We start from the raw sequence: 9,352 nt of genomic DNA, 5'->3' as shown, positions 1-9,352 counted from the left end.
TGTATTTTTATGACTGCAGAAATAATTTACAAAGAGAATGTGAGTTTATATAATTTAAAGATAATGTAGATTTATTTGATTTTAAGTTTAATGATTTGCAGTGCAAGTATATCCCATGAAACTGCATTTTCATCCTAATTGGCTTACTTTTTTACAAATATCTTTTTCAGTTTTTTTGTTTCTGTTACAAATCAACCAGGATTCCACACAAAAAGTTGGCTCCAAAAAATCGGTAACACAATTTAATTTCTGAAAATAAAGGTTAAGGTAGGAATAGTGTCAGTAATTTTAGAAATTAAATAAAAGCTCAGTTTTTTAATTTTTTTCTTCTTCAACAGTTGTGATTTTAATCTCAGAATTCTGAAAGAAATAAGTCAAAGATTTAAATCAAAATTCTTACACAACGATTAGAATTTTTATTTTTTTCCTAAATGTAATTCTTTTTCTTTTTTTCAAACTGTCGACAAAATCTTTAGGATTTTCTGGAGATTCTAGTTTTTTAGAGTTAGAATTATAATTATTGCCCATTAACCCTTACAATTTTTGTTTAGTTTCACTGCTTATAAAGAACAAAGTTGATGAGAACCCATTACTTTAATGCTTCATAACCAACACATATCACAGAGGACTTTTTGGGAGCATTATATTCTATGTGCTTGTTGTTAAATGTCAATCTAATAACACAGTTTTTGCTCTTTTTACTTTTCTGAAAGATGTGAGAAATCTCTTCTACCTATAATGATTGACAGAGTTATGAAAAATTGAACTTGGGGAAATTACAATGAACCGTATGGAAAGATGGAGGACAAGCTATCCAAACACATGCACCACAGGCACATGCAGACAGAAAACATTCCTAAAATGCGTGACTGATCAACAATGTGCTCATCAATGGCGATGCGCCTGACTGAAATGTTGAACAAAACACAAAAAAAAAAACAAGGATGCCCTGGATGCTTTATGGCAGCTCTAAAGCAAAGAAATGCCCAGATATGCATCAAACCAAAACATAGGAGACAACATCACCAAAGTGTGTCAACTGGAAACTGTGACCACCCAGCTGGATGCAAACAACAAGGTGTTTTTTTGCTGAGTCTCATAATAGCTGACTCTGTTGGGGCCTAAATTTTTATTAATCTAAATTTAAATGTAATAAATCACCACATTAATTTCCAGAATTTGGTTTGAGAGTGCAAGGAGCTTTCAGTGATGTCGGGTAAACATGAGGCAATGAAGGCGGGCTTACTTACACCTTTTTGCTCTCCGCCTGCCTTGACTCCCAGTCTCTCCTGTGCAGGTTTGGGCCTGAAAGACGTGCCAGACCTGCTGCCAAAGCCTTGGCCTCCACCTCACCCTGCAGACATGGCCGCATACACACGCATAATCAGGAGCTGCGATAATCACGCACATCTGACATTAGTGCTTTCAAGAATGTAAGGAAACCTTCCTCATTCCTCCATACACACATATATGTGCCAGAAGAATATCCACACTCTTCAATGTAGCAGTCTAATTGTCTCTGAAGATGGCAGACTCATGGCATTTTTGTGCTCATTCACACGGTCTTCCCCAACACAAACATAAACCTATGTATTACTTTTGTCAGTTGTCAGTCAGGCATTCCCTATTTTTAAAACGGTAAACACACCTACACACATTCTCTCATACACAGTCGCACCCACTGCAGCCCGTGTTATGCAGCAAGTCTGCCTTCTTATCTGAGAAAGCCTGCTCAGTTGTGAGGGAAAAAAGATTAGTCGGGTAAATTAAATCTTGACACCTGACGCTACTAGTCTCTCTTTAAAGTTGTTTTCACCACTTCCCCCACACTTAATGCTATAGCACCTTCTGATAATTGCATGCTTTGAGCCAATGCAGTAATTGCACGCTACATACCTGTTGAGGGTGTAAGCCCATCTACTGAACATGGGGCCCTTCTGTAAGTGGGAGAAAAAGGTGACCAGATCTGTTACTTGGTATGGCTCCCTGTTTGTGTGTGTTCACACTTTGTGTTCCCACACTTTCAAAGGATAACTCAGAGGCAGGTGCTTATTTAACTAGTGAGCACTTCAATCAACGTGCAGATATGCAATTTTTAATGTCAAACAAGCTCGAGGGCCCTGCACCTAGATGAACTGTCATCTCAGGGGAGTCAGGATGGTTTGGTGAATCAGTGCAGAGTCCCTAATCCTGCTGGCACTTGAGTGACGCATGAGTCAGAGCATGGGCACGTGTGGGCGACTGTGACGTCAGCAGCACTTATATTATGTCGTCCGTAACCTTAAAAACTGAAGAGATGATGCAGAAATAATTTTTTTCTCTTTTTTTTTTTTTTTTTGCTAACTTTCTCTCCTCAATTCAGACCAGCTATTTCTAATCTCACTGTCTCATCAGTGAGTTGTTTGGTCTAACGTTATAAATCAGCTATGACACATTCACTCTCGCATGACATGTTTCCTCTTTGTCATTTTTATCGTTAATTTTATGGCAATTTTGTTCAAATGTCAATACTTTACATGGGCTTTTAAGATTTATGCTCAACTCTCAGGAGAAAAAAAACTGTAATTCTAAGACCGGCAAGATATAGCATGAAACAAATAAGAAAGAAAAACTAAAGCAATTGAAACTTGATTTTAGAGTATTTACCAGCTTGTTCAAGGGAGAAGCAAAGTGGAATGAGGAGTGGCTAAAAGTCAACTAAAACTAGTTGGGAAGTTAATTCCGTCTTAGTGTGAAAGGCAAAGCAGCGACCTAATGTCCCATGCTGTCAGGTATTGTTATTTTCTTGACTGTTTTTCTGAGATTTCACTTTTTCTATTGTATTGTTCGAGCACCAAATCCCCCCAGACCAAAAACAATTCACTCATCAAATAATCTTGAACGTCAAACACATCTATTGTACGTACATCTGTTACCTAAGTCCTTTTCGTATTTTGGAAAGGGCTGGTCCGTGGCTAGCCCTAATGACTCACAGCAACATGGTTCCTGGGTTAAATGAAGCGTGAAGCTGATGAGCATCACTGTCTGTGCCTGCGAGATGGAACCAGCGACGAGTCCACATTTAAGATGGAGACATCTGAGGTAGACAGTCGTCCCTCTCTAACTTTGAGGAGGATGAGTCACAGCAAAAGTGTTGAGAAATATGTGTAGGTGTAAAATACCTGCAGAGGCTCAATTTTCTAGTCACTGTCGCGTGCAAAATGTTGAGAAAAACCTGGCTCACAGAGGAACTAAGCTTTAGTCAGAGAGATTGGATTGATGACCAACAAAATATGGCCAAAAATGTCCTTATTTTTACCTGAATAGAACCCTTTAGAAAAAAGAAATTGGTGTCTAGAGGCATTTAGGATTGTGTCAATCCAACACTAAGAGAGAGAAAGGTGTCAGTGATGAGGTTAAAAGAGCAAGTGTTGTTGCATGTCAGCCTTAAAAATGTTCATGAACAATTTAGTCCACAAATGGAAACCATTAAGTAAATCTGCTGATGTTTCTAGGGGAGGACGTCCCTTTAAATGTATCCACACGTCTCTCCAAAAAAAGATCAGTAGAACAAAAAATCCCACAGAAATTAAACCTTTGATTGATTTTAAACAATAAAAAACAAGGGAAAAAGACTTTTGTCAAAATTAAAAAAAGAAAAAATGTGATCTCTCATAAAAAGAGAAATGTATGACTCAGTTTTACAAAGGTACATCTAAAAACAAAACTCTTTAAAAATTTAGCTCTGAAATCGCTTAAACAGGCTTTTAGTCTTTCTGATTTTATTGAGGTATCACTTTTACCATTTTCCCATAATTGTTGTTTTGCTTTTATTGCTTTTAAATTTTATTTGCAGCTTCTGTTTTCAAGTATTTTTAGATCTTGCACTCTGTGAAAAACGTGATGTTTGTCTGTGAAAGATGCAATATAAATAAATCTATACCTCCTTCCAAATCTTCTGGAACACAAACCATTTGACGAAGGAAACTGTTCACTTTGTCAAAAAGAACATATTTTACATAATTTCAAGCATGGTGGAAAAACAACTATTTGAGATTGTTTTGCATTTAGAGAATCTGAAATTTATGAAATCCTCGTGCAAACATTTACATATAATTTACTGGAATAAATTATAAAATAAATGTGAAAAAACCTATTGGTCAAACTGCAATTAAAGGCTAATTACATGAGCAAATTCTCAAAAAACAAAAACAAAAAAAAAAAATCAAGATTTTCAGACCATGATTCAGTCAAAGTCCAGACCTCATCTCATTCAAATGGCGTGACTTTATGTAAGACGTTGATAAGAGTACGCCCCAAAATCTTAATGGACTGAAGCAAAAAACCTAAATTCCTTCACAATGATAAGGGGCTGATAGAATCACACCACTACTGGCTACTTCAGTTTATTACTACTAAAGGTGGATCCACAAACTACTGAACTTTGGTGTTAGTTACAGCACCAACATAAAAACTTTTTTCTTTTTAGCTACTTTTTGTTGAAATATCAATAGAAGGATTCGATCATTTGGCATCAGTGAGAAATGGTTTTAAACCCTGCTTTCTTTTAGCAGATGATCTCAGATCTTAGTTGCACTCCCACACACAGGGAAACGTCAAAACTTAGAAATTTGGGTTGGGAAATCAACCTGTCCACTAAACCCTGCATTCTGTTGAATTGACCCAAAGGAAGAGCTTCTGCTCTGAGACATCTTTTAGGTAAACACGTCTCACTGTTGGGCTCTTATCTGCAGAAATCTGTTGCAGAAAAGAGAAACCAAAGGAGTGACAGAGCATTAGAGTCATGTCTGAATGAGATATGTTTGTAAACTGCAAAAATAGTTTTCAGTCACGTGTGACCTTTTAATAGAAGATTCAGAGGTTATGACAGGTTTACGCATCAGCACTGATTTATAGCTGCATTTTCCTTCTTTCATGCCCACTTAACCCCATCTTAGCAGTCCGCCACCAACTCTGAGGTGTTGTTGTGCTGGTCATGGGGTGGTTGTAGGTGTTGGTGATAGCCACAGGCCTGTGGCTCCCCCCTGGTGACAGCATGAGCAGTTAAAACATGTAAATCATCAGGAAGCCTCCTTCCTCCCCTCTAATTCCTCGTTACCTCACAGCAGGTTGTCTCAGGAGCGATTCAGAAGGCCTGCAGGGCTGCTGCAGTGAGTGCAGCACCACAGAGAAAGACTGTGGGCTGTGGCTCAAGCCCAGGTGCATGACCACTCACCACAAGTGCCGAGTACCATACAGTGCTTCACCATTGCCCGTGCTTCAGGTAAGAAGCTACTAATCTTTTGGACATCTAAAATAAGAAATAAAACCTCTAATCTGTTTCCTCTGACTCTCTGAGTCAACTTTGTCCCAGCAGCAGGGCAAGCGTCAGCTCTCATTCAATTCTGCCTAAATATTTACAGTCTAATGAAGGGACTCATCCATTCAGCCACATCAGTGTAACCTAACACTCACCAAACTCATCTATTTAACTACCCGGCTGTCTAAAGTCTTAACCTGTGTCTTTAAACAAACCTATAAAATCACTGTTGGCTCCCAACACTGTTCAAACAAGACCTGAGTCAGAACCTGCAGGGGGATCTCTGCGGCCTACTGTCAGCTGTTTTCTAGCTCCCACTAGTGGTGAAAAGCAGAACAGCCCAGCCGGCGTGTTGATGGAAAAACCTGTGCTCCGTCTGTCATGAAAAGTAATGGCTTAAAACATTTGTTCTGTTATTGAGTAGATAAAGCGGAGGCATTACCGCACCTCCTTGAATTATGAAAATAAACCAAGATTTAATGTTGGAGAGTTTATCTTTGTTTTGTGGAACAAAACTGCAGGATCAAAAGAGTGTAATGGCTTTCTCCTTATTCACGTGACTATCCACTTTGTGAGTGCAGCTTCTTGTAATGTTGGAGTGGATCATTCAGCAGTTTTTGTGATCCACAGTATGCCATTGTGTCTCCTGCAAAAGTGCTTACGCATAATTGAGTAATTACATGTAAAAGATAGTGCTCCTGTCACTCTGCTTGGCTATAATCTTTCCATCCGTATCCACCACTGACTGGACTCTTTTTCATTGGGGATGAGACTGAATACAGCCGTTTCCTCTGTCTCTCAAAGTGACTGTGCATAAACACTGAGGTGTTATTAAACTGGTTTTGTTGGCTATGAAACTGCTGGAAGTGAAAAGAAATTATTAAAAAAAAACGTTTTGTCCAATTTGGCTACACGATGCTCAGTTATTTACAAATGCTCACATCTCAGAATGATAATTAGCCAGTGAGTTTTACGGTCCCACCCAGTGAATGGGAAGTTGTGCTTACAGCAGTGGCCTCAACCTCAAAGGCTTTTGAAAGACCGACAGCAGTGCTTGCTGCTGGTCAGAGCGAACGCATCTGTTCTGTCTGATGCACAATGCAGCCAAAGATCAGCATAATGCCAGTCTCAATAAAAAGTTCTCTTCAGACCCTGTTTTTCTGTTTTATTTTCCTCTGTTCACTTTCTCTTGACCTTTTTTTGTCATGTGTTGCACAACCACGTTATTGTTGAGATTTAGAATCAGTGTCTGATACTTGAGCGACCTGAAATACAAAGCAGGTTCATCTTTCTTCTTTTAGTTGGGAACATTTTATTTCTAAGACTACGATTTTTGTCTAAAGTCAGAATAAAAATACTACGAATTTTTCCCCAAAGAATGCTAGTCGCCGTGACTTAGCTCCCATTTTTAGGCACCCTCTTAACAATCATTTAAAACATTATAAAAAGTCTTGAGGCAGCAGATCATCGTCTTTGCCCCCCCTCTGGCACATGAGACTGAAGCATGGGGTTAAACTTGAATATCCTGCTGTTTGTGCACACTCATTTCTTAATACTAATTTACTTTCCTTTTCTCTCTCTGCAGTTTTCTGTCTGTAAAATGGAAGCAAGGCCTCAAACCAGCAACAAGTGGGATGTGCTGGAATATTCAGTTACGGATGAATTTACATTTGATTGTGCGTAAAGGGGTCGAGTCGAAGTAAACGATAGGACTTTAAGGGATCGTGTTAATGTAAAACACACAAATACTAAAATCCCACAGGACTTCCTTCTTATTCCCATCAGAGGCCACACCCAGGAGAGCAGGTAATACGAGAACCGCTTTCACAGAGTGAGACTGGCAGAGGTGGGATAAACAAGATGGGTAACTCTCTGATTATTCTCAGCAGATAACTTTTCCTCTTTTGCCTTCATATTCATTTCATTTTTGGCGATTGCTTTGAAACAATCTCTCTCACTTTTTTGCACCAACAAGTGCCTCATGTGCGCCGTACTGTCTTCAGCATTCGCCTCAGGTCTGAGGCGTTCACAGCGAAGCTAATGTGCCCTGATGTCATGTGTGAGATAGGGATCTTTTGAGGGGTGCGTTATAAATTGTACCATAATACGAGTGCGCAGGGGGCTGGGGTAGGGGTGGAATTGAGAGGAGCGTAGATGGGGGGTGGATCAAGCTGTGCCACTGGAATCCACAGTGTTGTGAGAGCTCCATACCTTTCAGCTTCATTAAACCAATTTCACGCCGAGGTGAGCTAAGAGAGGAAGCTCTGAATCCGAGCGCCAGCAACAATGGTGCATTGAGGGGATGAGGCAAAAGTAAATTAGGTACCACTTCACAGACAGCAAATTAAAATCTGAAAGTTGGATAGGAAAAGTTGAGGGTCGATGATTATGTCTTTATTGTGCCCTCTCACCTCAATCTAGAAAACCATCCTTTCCTTTTAGCAACCACCTTTGCAACCCCCCTCCACACTCACAAGAAGAAAAATAATAATCTATTTCTTGTCTGATAATTGGTTTTTAAGATGCTTCCAGTCAAAGAACGGCTCTTAGATGCCAAGCTGCTTGTGACCCTCCTTTCAGTCACTTAATTTACCTTTGCTTATCAGTGAGATTTCATATCAAGGAATATCGTCTCAATTAACCTCATTTAAGGTTTATTTCTGTGTGATCACTGACCTCTAACAGCTATTGACTACTTTATCTTCAGTGTTTGTCAGTCAAACTGATATGAGAACTTCAATATGAGGACTTATTTACCTTCTGAAGTATTACTTGGCTTTTCCTTCTTCATTTGTCAGTCTGTCATAGCTCTTGTAGTCTTTAAAAAAGAAAGTAAAAGCGATGCTGGTGTTTCCTGTTTCCCCTGACAGTTAAAACTCCAAATGACAGTCTTATGTTTAGCAAAAAAATTAAGTGAAATGCATACTTTAAAGTTGTCAAAGGTATCTTTACGAGTGCAGGAAGAGAAGATCAAAGAGTTTTTTAAAACCGCTTCATGATTGTCAAACATGAAAGAAATTTGTTAAAGAGATACAGAATGGATTAAAAGCAAAAGGAATTCCTTTCTTTAATTTGTTGCTCTTCATGAAGGAGCACATGTTTAGACACAAAATCAAACCCATTAAAGAGCATGGTGGGTGTTCCTGCTGTGATAACATGTCTGTGCAAGAGCATCAAAAATATGAATGAGAAATTTAGTCTGTTCTCTGTGTGAGCTATTATTTGAAATGAGGAAAAAACATCTTTTAAATGTACATGTGTAAAACATGATCAAATATTTTCTGTTTACTGACTACATTCCTCCATAATGCATCTTCAGGAAACCTGCAGCAACAGCCTGCATGTGTAGAATGTTTGCAGGAATGTTGTGTGAACAATTAAAAAAAAATATTCCAGTAAATTAAAAAAGGGGGGATTGTAATTTCCTTATACAACTGTATGTTTTTCCTCCTTTCCTACAAGGTATTAATTTATCACATTACCCAATTTATGCAGTCAACAGACTACCCAGCACTATTTCGAACTTTAAGATGAAAAACACGTATGTATGGCTGTGGGTCATAATGAGAAAAACCTCCAAACAAAGATTCAGGAAAATAAACCAAACAGGCTTATTTTATTGACAGAGCAGGTGGAAAAAGTGCTGTCAAGCTCTGAAGCTTCTCCTTTTAAACACCACCTCAGCTTTGAGGCGAGCTGTAATTTGCACTGATTTGTGTTTGCACCTTGTCAACTTTGACCTGCCGTGACTATTTATATACCTCAGGACACCATACAGGAAAAGTGTTTAAAATGCTTCACCTTCCACAGACACTGTTAAAAAAAACAACAGACATCAAGATCAACATAATTTCCATTTAAAGAAAATTTGGATCAATCAGATTCATAGCTTTCTTGGGAATTTAGGAAAGGAGAATGATCCAATTCAGTCTGTTGGGATCCAGGAACATGCTTTTTTTCTGGCTGTTCCAGCCTACTCACTGTTGATCAGCTGGGCCTGGTAATTCTGTTTGACTGAACACACCTGAACTAGAATGTAAGCAGAAAGGTCAA

The 9,352-nt window shown here is 38.8% G+C and overlaps 1 long non-coding RNA gene across 1 annotated transcript; it reads left to right on the top strand.

Annotated features, from left to right (window-relative positions):
- The first annotated feature begins 1,119 nt into the window (after nt 1-1,119).
- LOC111947979 lies at nt 1,120-8,208 on the top strand. Its single transcript, XR_002873972.1, has 3 exons — nt 1,120-1,433; nt 5,106-5,263; nt 6,885-8,208. It is a non-coding gene; the product is annotated as an uncharacterized LOC111947979 (long non-coding RNA).
- Nucleotides 8,209-9,352: the final 1,144 nt, after the last annotated feature.

Source organism: Oryzias latipes, chromosome 10 (assembly GCF_002234675.1).
Source record: "Oryzias latipes chromosome 10, ASM223467v1".
Lineage (NCBI taxonomy): Eukaryota > Metazoa > Chordata > Actinopteri > Beloniformes > Adrianichthyidae > Oryzias > Oryzias latipes.
The sequence above is the reverse complement of the archived record's forward strand: the minus strand, read 5'-3'. Positions and strand labels throughout refer to the sequence as shown.